Genomic DNA, 12,064 nt, shown 5'->3' with positions numbered 1-12,064 from the left:
CAAAGCAGCACTGGAGGCTTGGCGTCACCTTTGGGAAGGGGCGACTTGCCCTTTTGAGGTCTGGACAGACCACCACAACCTTGAGGCGCTCCGCATGGCGGTCCGCACAGCAGATACGCTGGGCTCAGTTTTTCAGCCGGTTCAAATTTCAGCTGAAGTTCATCCCAGGGAAAAAGAATTTCCTGGCAGACGCACTCTCCCGACTACCCCAGGATGCGGAGCCTATCTCTGATGTCGTAGGGACTGTGCTTTCTGACTCCCAATTGGGTCTGGCAGCTGTCACCCGGGGACGCGCTCGGGGACAGCCTTCCCCCCCCCCTGCAAACGACTCTGGCACAGCCCGTACCAAGGCGCAGGCAACCACAGATGCCAGGCAGGTTATGTGCAGATTTTATAACAGCATTAAAATCTGACCCCTGGCTCCTCGCCAACCCTAACAAAGTGACTAGGGAACAGGACCTCGCCTGGGTGGAGGGAAGGTTATATGTCCCTGACTCACAAAGACCGACAATCCTCAGCAGGTCTCATGACAGCAAACAGGCTGGTCGCTTCGGGTTCCTAAAAACCCTACACCTAACCCAACGCCAATTTTGGTGGCCCTTGCTGAGGAAGGACGTCAAAACGTATGTGGCGTCCTGCCCTGTGTGTGTGATGGCCAAGCGACCGGCCGGTAAACCCCAGGGGCTGCTTCAGCCAGTGGCTGAGCCTTCCCACCCTTGGGATGAAATCTCAATGGATTTCATCGTGGATTTACCGCCCAGCCATAAGAAAACGGTAATCTGGGTAGTCAAAGACTACTTCTCAAAACAAGCCCATTTTATCCCCTGTGCCTTGATCCTGTCAGCACAACAGCTGGCGAAACTCTTCCTGGTACACGTGTACCGCCTCCATGGCTGCCCCTCTTGCTTGGTGACCGATAGGGGCACACAATTTACCTTGAGGTTCTGGCGGGCTTTTTTGAAACTAATAGGTACCCAGCAAGCCCTGTCAACCTCCTGGCACCCCCAGACGGACGGATCTACAGAGATCCTTAATGCCACACTGAAACAATTCCTCCACTCCTATATTAACTACCATGAGGACGACTGGGTGGGCCTACTCCCATTTGCAGAGGTCGCATACAATAACGCGATACATCAAAGCACGGGACAACCCCCCTTTGGGGTGGTGTCAGGTCGGGAGCTCGTCCCCATCCCTGAGCTACCTCAGCCCCCGTCCCCAGCAGTGGCCGCCTGTGATTGGGGTGCAAAACTCGCAGATTCCTGGCATCAAGGATGCGCTTAAAGAGGCACAAACCGCATACAAATTGCAAGCGGACAAGCACCAACACCAACAACCAACTTTTTGGGTAGGGGACCTGGTTTACCTATCCACCAAATTCATCAAATCACCGCAACCGTCCAAGAAACTGCCCCCCCAAATTTATTGGGCCATTCCAGGTCACACAAATCGTGAACCCAGTCACGGTGCGCTTGGACCTGCCCCATAATTTAAAGCGGCTGCACCCGGTGTTCCACTGCAGCTTACTCAAGCCAGCAAGTGACCCCTCTCGGTGGCACCCACGCACGCCCCCCCCCCACCAGTTATGATAGACGGACAACAACACTTCGAGGTCAAGGAGGTACTCGACTCCTGCAAACTGCGGGGCTCCCTCCAATACCTGGTCAAATGGAAACACTTCCCACACTCTGAGTGGGTCGCTGCCCATGACATCCAGGCTCCCGACCTAATCCACAACTTCCATACCGCCTATCCCTCCAAACCCGCAGCTTGATTATCTCAAGGGGGGCAGTATGTCATGATCACCGTTGCGATGCTTGTGACATCGCAATGGCTCGCATGACAATACAAGGAAATGGGTCTCTGGCGGATTAGGCAAAGGCAACTAAGAAACACAAAGAACCAGCAGCAGGTGCGAGGAAACTAAGTAACGACCGAGACCGGCAGACCGGGAAACAAAAGATACAAAGTAGCCAACGGGTAATTGACTAACAACAGGAGAGGCGCACCCGGGCTTTCGAAGAATTAAGAGACTGATCGCCCGGCAATGGATCGTTACCGCACAGGAAGGCGATCAAGGCGATGCCCGGGGCGCAGGAGGGCTGCACAACCTCTCACCTGGCAGGGACAAAACCGTTGGGACTTGTGGGACGCACCTGGGATGATGTGGGGTGGAGCGCTGACCGGCACGGGCTATTTAAATCCCGTTCCGGCGCGCTCCCCTCACTCTCAGCTTTCTAAGGGCATGCACTCTGTTCCCAAATAAACCCAGAACCTAAGTCTACACTAGCGTCTGTGTTTTTATTGGGTCTCAGGCAGAGCCTGACACACCACTACTAAGTAAACTGAATGGACTAGGGGGCAAAGAGAAGAAACAGACTAAACACGTCTATGGAAAGGGGACAAATATGACTCCTTTAATTTTCCAAAATTGTTTATAGGAATTATTAGATAAACTGCTTCCAAGCAAAGGGTAATCAACAAAAACTCCCCAAGTTCCAAAAAATTGCTCTCCCTTTTGTTTTTTTGTTTCTGCTTTTTTTTTAGTAGAGGAGGAAATAAGTGAACATCATAAGTGGAATTTGGTAGAAGAAAGGGAGATGGGGAGGTATCGAGCAAAGATATAAATGTAATATCTACAAGGTCGTCATACAAAAATTACACACATTGAAAACAGTAACTCAGGGAAGTATCAACAAATATATGATCCTCCCTCAATAAATTACATTTAAAAGGCCCTCGGGAAAAGCTCTTCTTCCAGAAGGACAATAGGTGGGGTGAAGCTAGCTTCTTATTAAAGATTTTTTTTTAAGAGAATAAGAACAATGCAAATTTTGAAAGAAAAAAAAATAAAACTAATAAGTAAGTAAAAAAAAGTGCAAAGAAAGAAATAGAGAAGAAAAAGAAAAGGTTATAAAGGAGCAGCTTCCAATTTTCTTAACAGCAGTTATAAGTACATTTAAGGAGCCAGTTTGGTCTAGTGATTAAGGCACCAGGCTAGAAACCAGGAGACCATGAGTTCTAGTCCCACCTTAGGCATGAAAGCCGACTGGGTGACCTTGGGCCAGTCATTCTCTCTCTCAGCCCAAATCACCTCACAGGGTTGCTGTTGTGGGGAAAACAGGAGAAGGAAGGAGTATTAGGTATGTTCCCTGCCTTGAGTTATTTATAAAAATAATAAAGGCGGGATAGAAAATAAATAAATTTATATTTTACCCTTTCTCTCCAAGGTTACAACATAATTTCCTTCTATCCATAATCTACCCTTTCTAATCATCAAACCCATAAATTACAAGTTCATTTTTTTTCTTTTTTCAGCAAAAACTCCATAAGGGGTTTCCAATCATAATGGATACAGTTATTGTCCTTTCTCTAATCAGACAAGTCAATTTTGCCATCTCTGCTAATTCTGTCATCTTCACCAGCCATTCCTCTGTTGTAGGTATTTCAGAGTCTTTCCATTTTTGTGCATATAATAATCTCACAGCAGTTATCATATATTAAAAACAACCTTCCATAACACATGTCTATCCGTTAGTCCCAACAGGAAAAGTTCTGGTTTCAATTGAATATTAATCTTTAAAATTATTTGTATCACTGTGTGTATTTGAACCCAAAATTTTCTGGGTTTTTTGCAAGTCCACCAAGCATGATAAAATGGCCCTTTGTTTTCCACATTTCCAACATAAATTTGAAGTATCTTTATACATTCTAGATAATTTTTCTGGAATCATGTACCAATGGTACATCATTTTATAAAAGTTCTCTTTTAAACTATAACACAATGTAAATTTCAGTCTTTTCAGCCACATATTTTCCATTATTCCATGGGTATATTATGTCCAAAGTTCGTAGTCCATTTTATCATACACTCTTTCACTTGTTCTTCTTCCATTTCAAATTTTAACAAAAGTTTATAAATTTTAGCAAGCATATGTTCATCATTTGTACATAGTTCAATTCCAAATGTCCTGTTATCTACCTTAAATCTTTCTTAACTGTGCATATGAAAACCATTGAAAGCCAAATCCCTCTGGGGAGTCAATTGACCTCTTGACTTCATCTTATATTCTCCATGCTCTTGTTCTAACAGCTCTCTGTATGTTAACCATCTCTCTTTGACTCCTGTTTCTTTTCTATAAAATGTTTCTTGTGCTGAAATCCATAAAGGCATTTTTGGGCACAATCTGGGTTTCTATTTATATTCCATATTCTCAATATGGCACTTCTAATATAGTGATTTTTAAAATCTACATTAACCTTAACTTTATTGTACCATAGAAAACCATGCTATACAAACCTCGGGTCGTGCTCTTCTATTTCTAAAATTCTCTTATTTCTCAGCAGCACCCACTCCTTCATCCAAACCAAGCAGCAGGTTGCAAACTACAATTTCAAATTGGGCAGTCCCAATCCTCCTCGTTCCTTTGCATCTTGGACAATTTTATATTTAACTGTTGGCTTTTTCTTTTGCCATACAAACCTAGATATATATTTCTGCCATTGCTTAAATGGTACATCAATTGTCAAAATAGGTATTATGTGAAATAAAAACATCATTCTAGGCAATACATTCATTTTTATCACAGAAGCAGGTTTTTATCACAGAAATTCTCCCCAACAATGACAATTGCAGTTTCTCCCATTTTAGCATGTCCTCCTTAATTTCATTCCATGTCTTAACATAACTGTTCTGAAATAACAATTCATATTAGTAAAAACCAAGTATTTCATTTTTTTCTCAATCTTAAAACCAGTTTTTTCCATCAATGCTTTTTGCTCTTCAATCCTCATGTTTCTTAACATCTTCATTTTCTCATTATTAATTTTAAATCCAGCTAATGCACCAAAATCCTTTAATTTTCCCATTAATATTTCTATTCCTTCCAAAGGATTTTCCAGAATTATCACCAAATCATCAGCAAACACTTGTAATTTATATGTTTCCCCTTTAATCATCACTCCAGCAATTATTTTGTCTTGTCTTATGTCTCTATTCAATACTTCCAGAGCTAAGATGAATATCAGTGGTGACAAAGGACACCTTTATCTTGTCCCTTTCTGTATCTCACAGGGTTTTGTTAATACTCCATTTACAATTACCTGTGCCTTTTGTAAAGTATATTGATTTTACCCATTTAATAAAATTCTCACCAAAGCCCGTATCCTTCAAAATTTTAAACAAGAAAGTCCAGTTCATCTCTTCGTTTTGTAAAGTCCACAAAACAAAAAAGTGAAATACTTGGGTATTACGAATTGTCTTTTCCCTCTGATGTTTAACGATCAACATTCCCATGAAGGTATGGTCTGCTAATACAATTGTTTCCAAGTAATATCAAAAGCACTTTTGTCAGTTAATCCTTTAAATTCAAACTGTCCCCTTTGCCCGTTTTATAACATTCTTAGGCCAAAATCTTAAGAATTTTAATTTTAAAGAACTTTAAAGGTTTTTTTTTTCCCTTCCTGCCAGTCAGAAGATCTTTTTAATTTTTTTAAATATAACTTTATTGAAAGTTTTAAAAGCAAGAGTAAAAATTAATACAAACTAAAATAGAATAAGAAAGAAAAAAGAAAAAGGAAAAAGGAAAAAGGAAAAAAGAAAAGAAAAAGCTATAGTGTAAAAGGAGGGGGGAGGTAGAAGAAAAATAGAAAATAAAGAAAAATATCTACTTTCAGCTTCCAGAAGTGGCTTCTGATCTTCTTTAAAGCATATAAGTACAATTGTAAATTTACCTCTTCCTCTAAAGTTACATCGTGACTCTCTTCTTTCTATAATCTATCCTATCTAATGGTCAGAACCATAGATCATAAGTTCATTTTTTTTCTGCCAGGTTTCTATATTCAAATAACTGGATTGTGTCCAAAGCAAGGTTATTCCTGAGGAGCAGGCTGATTTTAGAGGGCATGTTCAACTTTGGACCATGGTCTGGTCTTTCACCATTTGGCTGAAAAATACTCTGCTTCCCCTCCTCCCAAGGCTCCCTGTTTTGCAACCTTTATTCATTTTAAGTCAGCTTTTGAATTAATTCCAAGGGAGAGATTGTGGAACAGATTAAGGTGATCTACCATTGACAAAACGGCTGCTCCTATTTATCCAGTCTCTCTATTCGAAGACCTGAGAATTACTGTAGATGTTGTTGTTTTTATCCTGCCTTTTATATATATAACTCAAGGTGCTGGACATACCGAATCCTCCTGCCTCCTATTTTCTCCACAACAACTCTGTGAGGTGGGTTGGGCTGAGAGACAGTGGCCCAGAGTCACTCAGCTGGCTTACATGCCCATCTTTCTGCAGCTGTTCCAACTTACAGAGGGGTAAAGGAAGGAAAGGAGGGTTGCATGCTAACCCTCTTGCTTTTTAATCTCTATATGAATCAAATAATTCAGGCACTTATGGTCCCTGCTCACCACCCTCCTGTTCCAGTAGAACGTGTGATTCTGGCACTTTTATACGCAGACAACGTAGTCATGTCATTTTCTCAGATAGGAGTGAGAAGGGCACTAAGGGTACTGGCCTTTTTTATGTTTAGAAGAAAGATTACAGGTGGTCCTCAGTTAACAATGGCAATTGGAACCAGAATTGCCATCGCTAAGTGATGTGGTTGTAAAGTGCAATGTCACATGACCACACTGCTTAGCGACAGTAGTTTCAGCAGGTTCCAGTTGCCGTTGTTAAGCAAATCCTGCGCTGTCATTAAGTACAACATCACACGGTCGCCATTTGCGACCTCCTGCCGGCTTCCCCATTGACTTTGCTTGTCAGAAGCCAGCAGTGAAGGTCACAAATGGTGATCACATGACCGTGGGACACTGTGATGCTATAATTGTGAGCTGGTCACGAAGCACCCAGATTGCAATCTCATGACTCTGCGGACGCTGAGACGGCTGCAACTATGAGGACTGGTTTTAAGTACCACTTGTTCAGCACCATTGTAAGTTTGAACAGTCACTGAGTGCTCGTTAAGCGAGGACCACCTGTATGAATAAACTATCAGAAAACCAAAGTTCTAGCATTTGCTCAACACTCATAAAATCCATAAATGGCAAATTAACGGGACTCCCGTTGAGCAGTTGTGTACGTATAAATACCCTGAAATGTTGTACCACACCACTTTATCTTGGAGTGCACATCTCAGTGTAGTTTCACAGCTATTATGAGAGTTTCATTCAAAGGGACACTACATCTCTGTAGTTTTCTTAGTAAGGGTGTTCCTCAGTTTCTTCTTGGTACTCAAATCTTCTTTCTTATGAAGTTCAATAGTCTTGAAGTTGTTCAAATTAAGATTAAGTAGAACTATTTTTGTAGTCCCAAAACTTTTTAAGAATGCCATCTTAAGTTTGGAGATGGGTTTGGTTTCTGTGGATGGTAGAGATTGGTTCCTATTCACAGATTTTTGGTAAAAATTGGAGGAATGGATTATGAAGATGGCAGAATTAGCAGACATGGTAAAATTAGCCTGTTTGGTCAGGGATAAAACAGTACTTTTATAAAAGACAAAGGAAACCTTTTATGGACTTTTTGCTGAAAACGGAAAAAAGGTGATTTCTAGATTTGATGATTGAAAAAGGATTGAATAAGGGGCTGAAGGGCCTATTGTAATGTGAAAGAGAGATGATGAATTTGTAACTGCTGTAAAGGTCGGAAGTCGCTCCTTTAATAAGCTTTCTTTAATAATGAGGCTTTGAAAGCGCCAGAAGTGCTCTCAAGCAATGGATCTGGGACATTGACCTTCAGACCAATCTGAGCCTAGTGTCTAGTCCTATAATTTGGTAGATTCTTCCAAAAGGGTTTGCGCCAGCCTCCTATCAATCATCCATTACAATATTGAAATTTCATAGGGCCTTTACTTTAGCACTGCCCTCAGCAGTCCCCTTTGGACACTCTACAGATACCCCTGCACACCAGCACCTACACCCATGTAGGGAGGGCTCAATAGAGTCTCTGAGCCATTGGCTCCTTTGGTCTTCCCTTTACAAGGACTCTCAAATGACCCTCATCTACCCCATCCAAAAGAGAATTCTGGGCAGAGAACATGACATCTATTTGTTGCTCCTCCTGTTCAGTAAGAACTCAAGTATATCCTCCCAGGTGCCTCTGTTTGTTTTATTTGCCTTACTTGTAGCTAAAGTTTTTGATTTTCATCTATTTGTTGTTTTACTCTTTCATTATTGTACTCTTTAGCTTGTATTATTATACATTTATTTTTATTCTTTGCTATATATATTTATGTTCTCTCCCTCTCTTCATTTTGTAGGTTTTATGTATATTGCTGTTTTCTGGCCTGATTTGATTTGATTTGATTTGGGGTTCTTTTTTTCCCAGCCTATCATGGAGGAGAGACAAAGCATTAAGGAAAGCTGAATGGAAGGTAACTATCAGGATGTGTCTGTGAATGGATAGGTTTGAAAGTCAAAAACTACAAGTGTATAAATCTAAAGCTAAAACTATATCCCAAATACTGTATAGTACACACATATGCACCTACAATGATCCAAAGTCCTTAGACATTGTTCAATCTTTTTTTTTTAATGAGCCCTCTCACCTTTCATGCTGCGTTTCAAATGCATGGAAACTGGTATGGTTCCACTGGAGCTGAGAGTCTGTGTTTCCTGATCTCTTACTGGCTTAAACTCCTGTATTCCAACAGCTCACTGGCCTAATAATTCTCCTTGATGGCTTTTCATCAAGATGGAAGTAAAAATCTCAGCTGACCTCTGTTATCATGGCCTTTCTATCTACTCTTTGCTGCCCTTAAGCCAAGGAAAATTTAAAGATGAAATCTGTCAAAGAATCTTTGACATTGCATGGCAGATGAATTTTGTGCTACAGCCAACTTTCAGTGATGGGTTCAAATCTGGAAACCTTTTATACCTGTAAAGTACTTATTCAACTTTGTTTGCCCAGCATAACACAGAGCCTTTGCTTTGGCTCGTTTCTATACAAAATGGGAAGTATAGTAGGACAATACGAAATGGGAAGTACAATAGGACTCCATTCACTGCTGTTCTTGTGGACAGAATGGACCTGAAACCCTATTGCCTGTATTGTTCCACTGCCTTTCCTATACCAGCTTATGTGCAGGTATGTTTTTATTGCCTCCTAACAAAGCCAAATCAGTTATGAGGCATTTCGTTTCCTAATCCTAATCCTACCATCAGCAAGAGGCTTGTTCTGTGTCCATTAGCAGCGATTTCCATAACAAGGCATAAAATGTCCTAATCCTGGAGGGATGCCATTATGACATAGTTCTTTTTTATCTTATTATATGTTCATTTTATTTTATTTTATTATTCTATTTCTATTTTATCTTATGCTTTATATGGTTTTATTGTATCTCATTCAATTGTTCCTTTTTTCCATTTTCTAAATCTTAACTTTTATACAGCTGTTATCTCACTTCTGTGTTTTTACCTTGCTTATAAATGACCACAATTAAATAAATCTGATGTTGAAATTCACATATGAGCAGGTGCATATATGTATATGTGAGAGCTCAGCTGACATTTAGCACCAGCTCCAGCTATACCCATTCACACATAATCCCTGACAATAAATATAAAGTTAATTTTGATTACATTGCATTTTCCTGAAGCATTGAATATAAGTGATGGATTGACATAATCTATTCTGTTGTTACTGTTCCTATAATCCAAATCGCTCTCTCCGATATTTACTAGTGCTGATTTCACTGGTAGGAACTGTTAAGTACAGAAATCACATCAGAATAAGTTAATATTTGCACATCTCTTAGGAGATGAGAATCTTACATAATAGGGAACAAAAATTGCATGCAGAGTCCAAAAAGAGTACGCATCTCTATTGGTTAATATTCTACCCAGCCCTTTCATTGTCTGGTCCTTTACCCACATGATAGGAAAAGAAGTGTTGAAATTTTGTCCCATAGAGAAGATTACATAACAACTGGGCCAATAATAATAATTATAAAAGTGAATCAGTTTTCATCATCTAAGTTTAAATATTGCAGCAGAACATGTATTGCAATTATGACTGTCCCTTATTTTTCAACCCTTTTGCATCTTTTTAAATGTAAGCATAATTCCCCAAGGCCTGGAACTCAAAACCCTAGCTCACCCAGAGTAACGTCAGTTATTTTATTTACTTTTTCTTTGGCCTTTACATTGATGTTATCTTTAATTATGTTTGTCAACTAAGTAGTTGTCTCAACTGTTAAGATAAAAGTACATTCTAACAGGTAAGGCAAGTCAGCCTGTTGACTTGATTAATCTATAGGAATGATGGTGCAAATATTCCAGGGCACATTTTGTATACAATTATATTCAGGACATCTGAATGCATTACAATTCATATATATATTTACACATTAATGCTTTGTTGTTGTTCACTTAATCAATTGCTTTCACATATCATTTCACAGCTGGAAGGGTCCTTAGAAGTCATCTAGTCCAACCTCTGCTCAGTGCAGCATCCACTAGAGCATCTTTGAAAGAACCAACCAGACTCTGAAGAATTCCAGTGGAAAACTCACCACTTCACATGGTAACCTGTTCCACTGGCTGATACCTTGCAAAATTAGGAAGTTCTACCAAATGTCCACCAAATGTCTAGTCTAAATCTATCTCTTCCTCACAATGGAGTTACATCATACTTGGTTTCCCATTTGTTTCTAGTATACTCAATCCTTTTGTTGTTGTTGTTGTTTTTGGTATCTCTTGCAAGCCACAACCAATTCTGAGCTTTAATTTTTCTGACACAGTTCCTACAGTACCTATATTCCTAAGTTATACGCTCATCCTTCCATTTCCTATACATGAAACCTTTTCTTTTCAGCATTTTAGAGAGTGCTGCACACTAGTCTCTTTAGATTTCTCCCATGTTTATTTCTAGTAGGAATTGGTTGTGATTGCACATTCAGTATCTTTTTTGTATACCAAGGCTAAATTCCCCCATTATTCCGGTCGTTCTTTTACTTCCAACTTTAAGAATTTTAGTCCCCTATAATTAGTATGACTTTTTTTTTTGGTGTTCGGTCAGCAAGATGTTGGAAGTCACTATAAAACTGTTCCAACATCTCCTTTCTCTGTATCTGTAGTTGGAGCATAAAACAGGACCACTGCAGTATTGATTGATTTGGATTCAGTTGCCTTGGATTCGAACAGTTCTTTCCATCAACTTTTTCAGAAGTATCCAACTATTAACTATGAAGAACTTTGAAGTATCCAGCCATTAATTTGAAGACCTGGCTCTTCACCCAGGCTCTTGACGAGGTTGACTGAAGCCCCCTTTGGATTATGTGGGCTTGTTTCTTTTAGCTTCTGTCCATTTTTTTGTTATGCTTCCCACCTTCATTCTTCATTTTTGCCTATTTTTCCTTTATTTTAATGTTTTTATTGTAACCACCCAGAGTCATTGGGAATTGGGCAGCATATAAATTTAATAAATAACAACTCTGACACCTTCTTCTTATTAATGATAACTACTCCATTTTTCAAAGATTTTTTGTCTGCAGTAGAAGTTCTCATGCTCTTCTGATGCAAAGTGACCCATTCCACACTATTTCAGGTCACTGACTGACAGAACATCCACATTCAGTCTTGATGTTTCTGCTTTTCTCTAACAGCAGCATGAACATGTCCCACAGTTTTTACATGGCATGTCCTCATGATATTCCCTTCATCTCATTCCCAGCCCACACAAAAGATAGCTTAAATAAGTACTCTTAAATCTTCTCAAAATCAATCTGCAGGTGTCAAATAACTAGCACAAAAAGTTGTTCTGTAGCACAAGATTGTGGACATCTGCAGTATTAAATCCAGCAGTTTTATTTTAGGTGGGAGTATCCAAGATTAGGAATTAGTATTCTTGTAAAATTGCCAGTTGAGTTTCACCAGTTGAGAACATGAAACATTAGGAAAGTTGCTGTGACATCTACATGTGCAAACAGTCTTTGTTTTATGAACAGGTTCTTGACCTATGGTATCTCTTCTATGACTCAGTTCACCAAAATGTTGATGCAACAGATGGATCTTTACATATGATGCTTGGCGCTCCATGATATTATCCACCCCTTGCTGCCACATGGCT

This window comes from Candoia aspera, chromosome 2 (assembly GCF_035149785.1).
Source record: "Candoia aspera isolate rCanAsp1 chromosome 2, rCanAsp1.hap2, whole genome shotgun sequence".
Classification (NCBI taxonomy): Eukaryota; Metazoa; Chordata; class Lepidosauria; order Squamata; family Boidae; genus Candoia; species Candoia aspera.
This window is presented reverse-complemented; position numbering follows the sequence as displayed.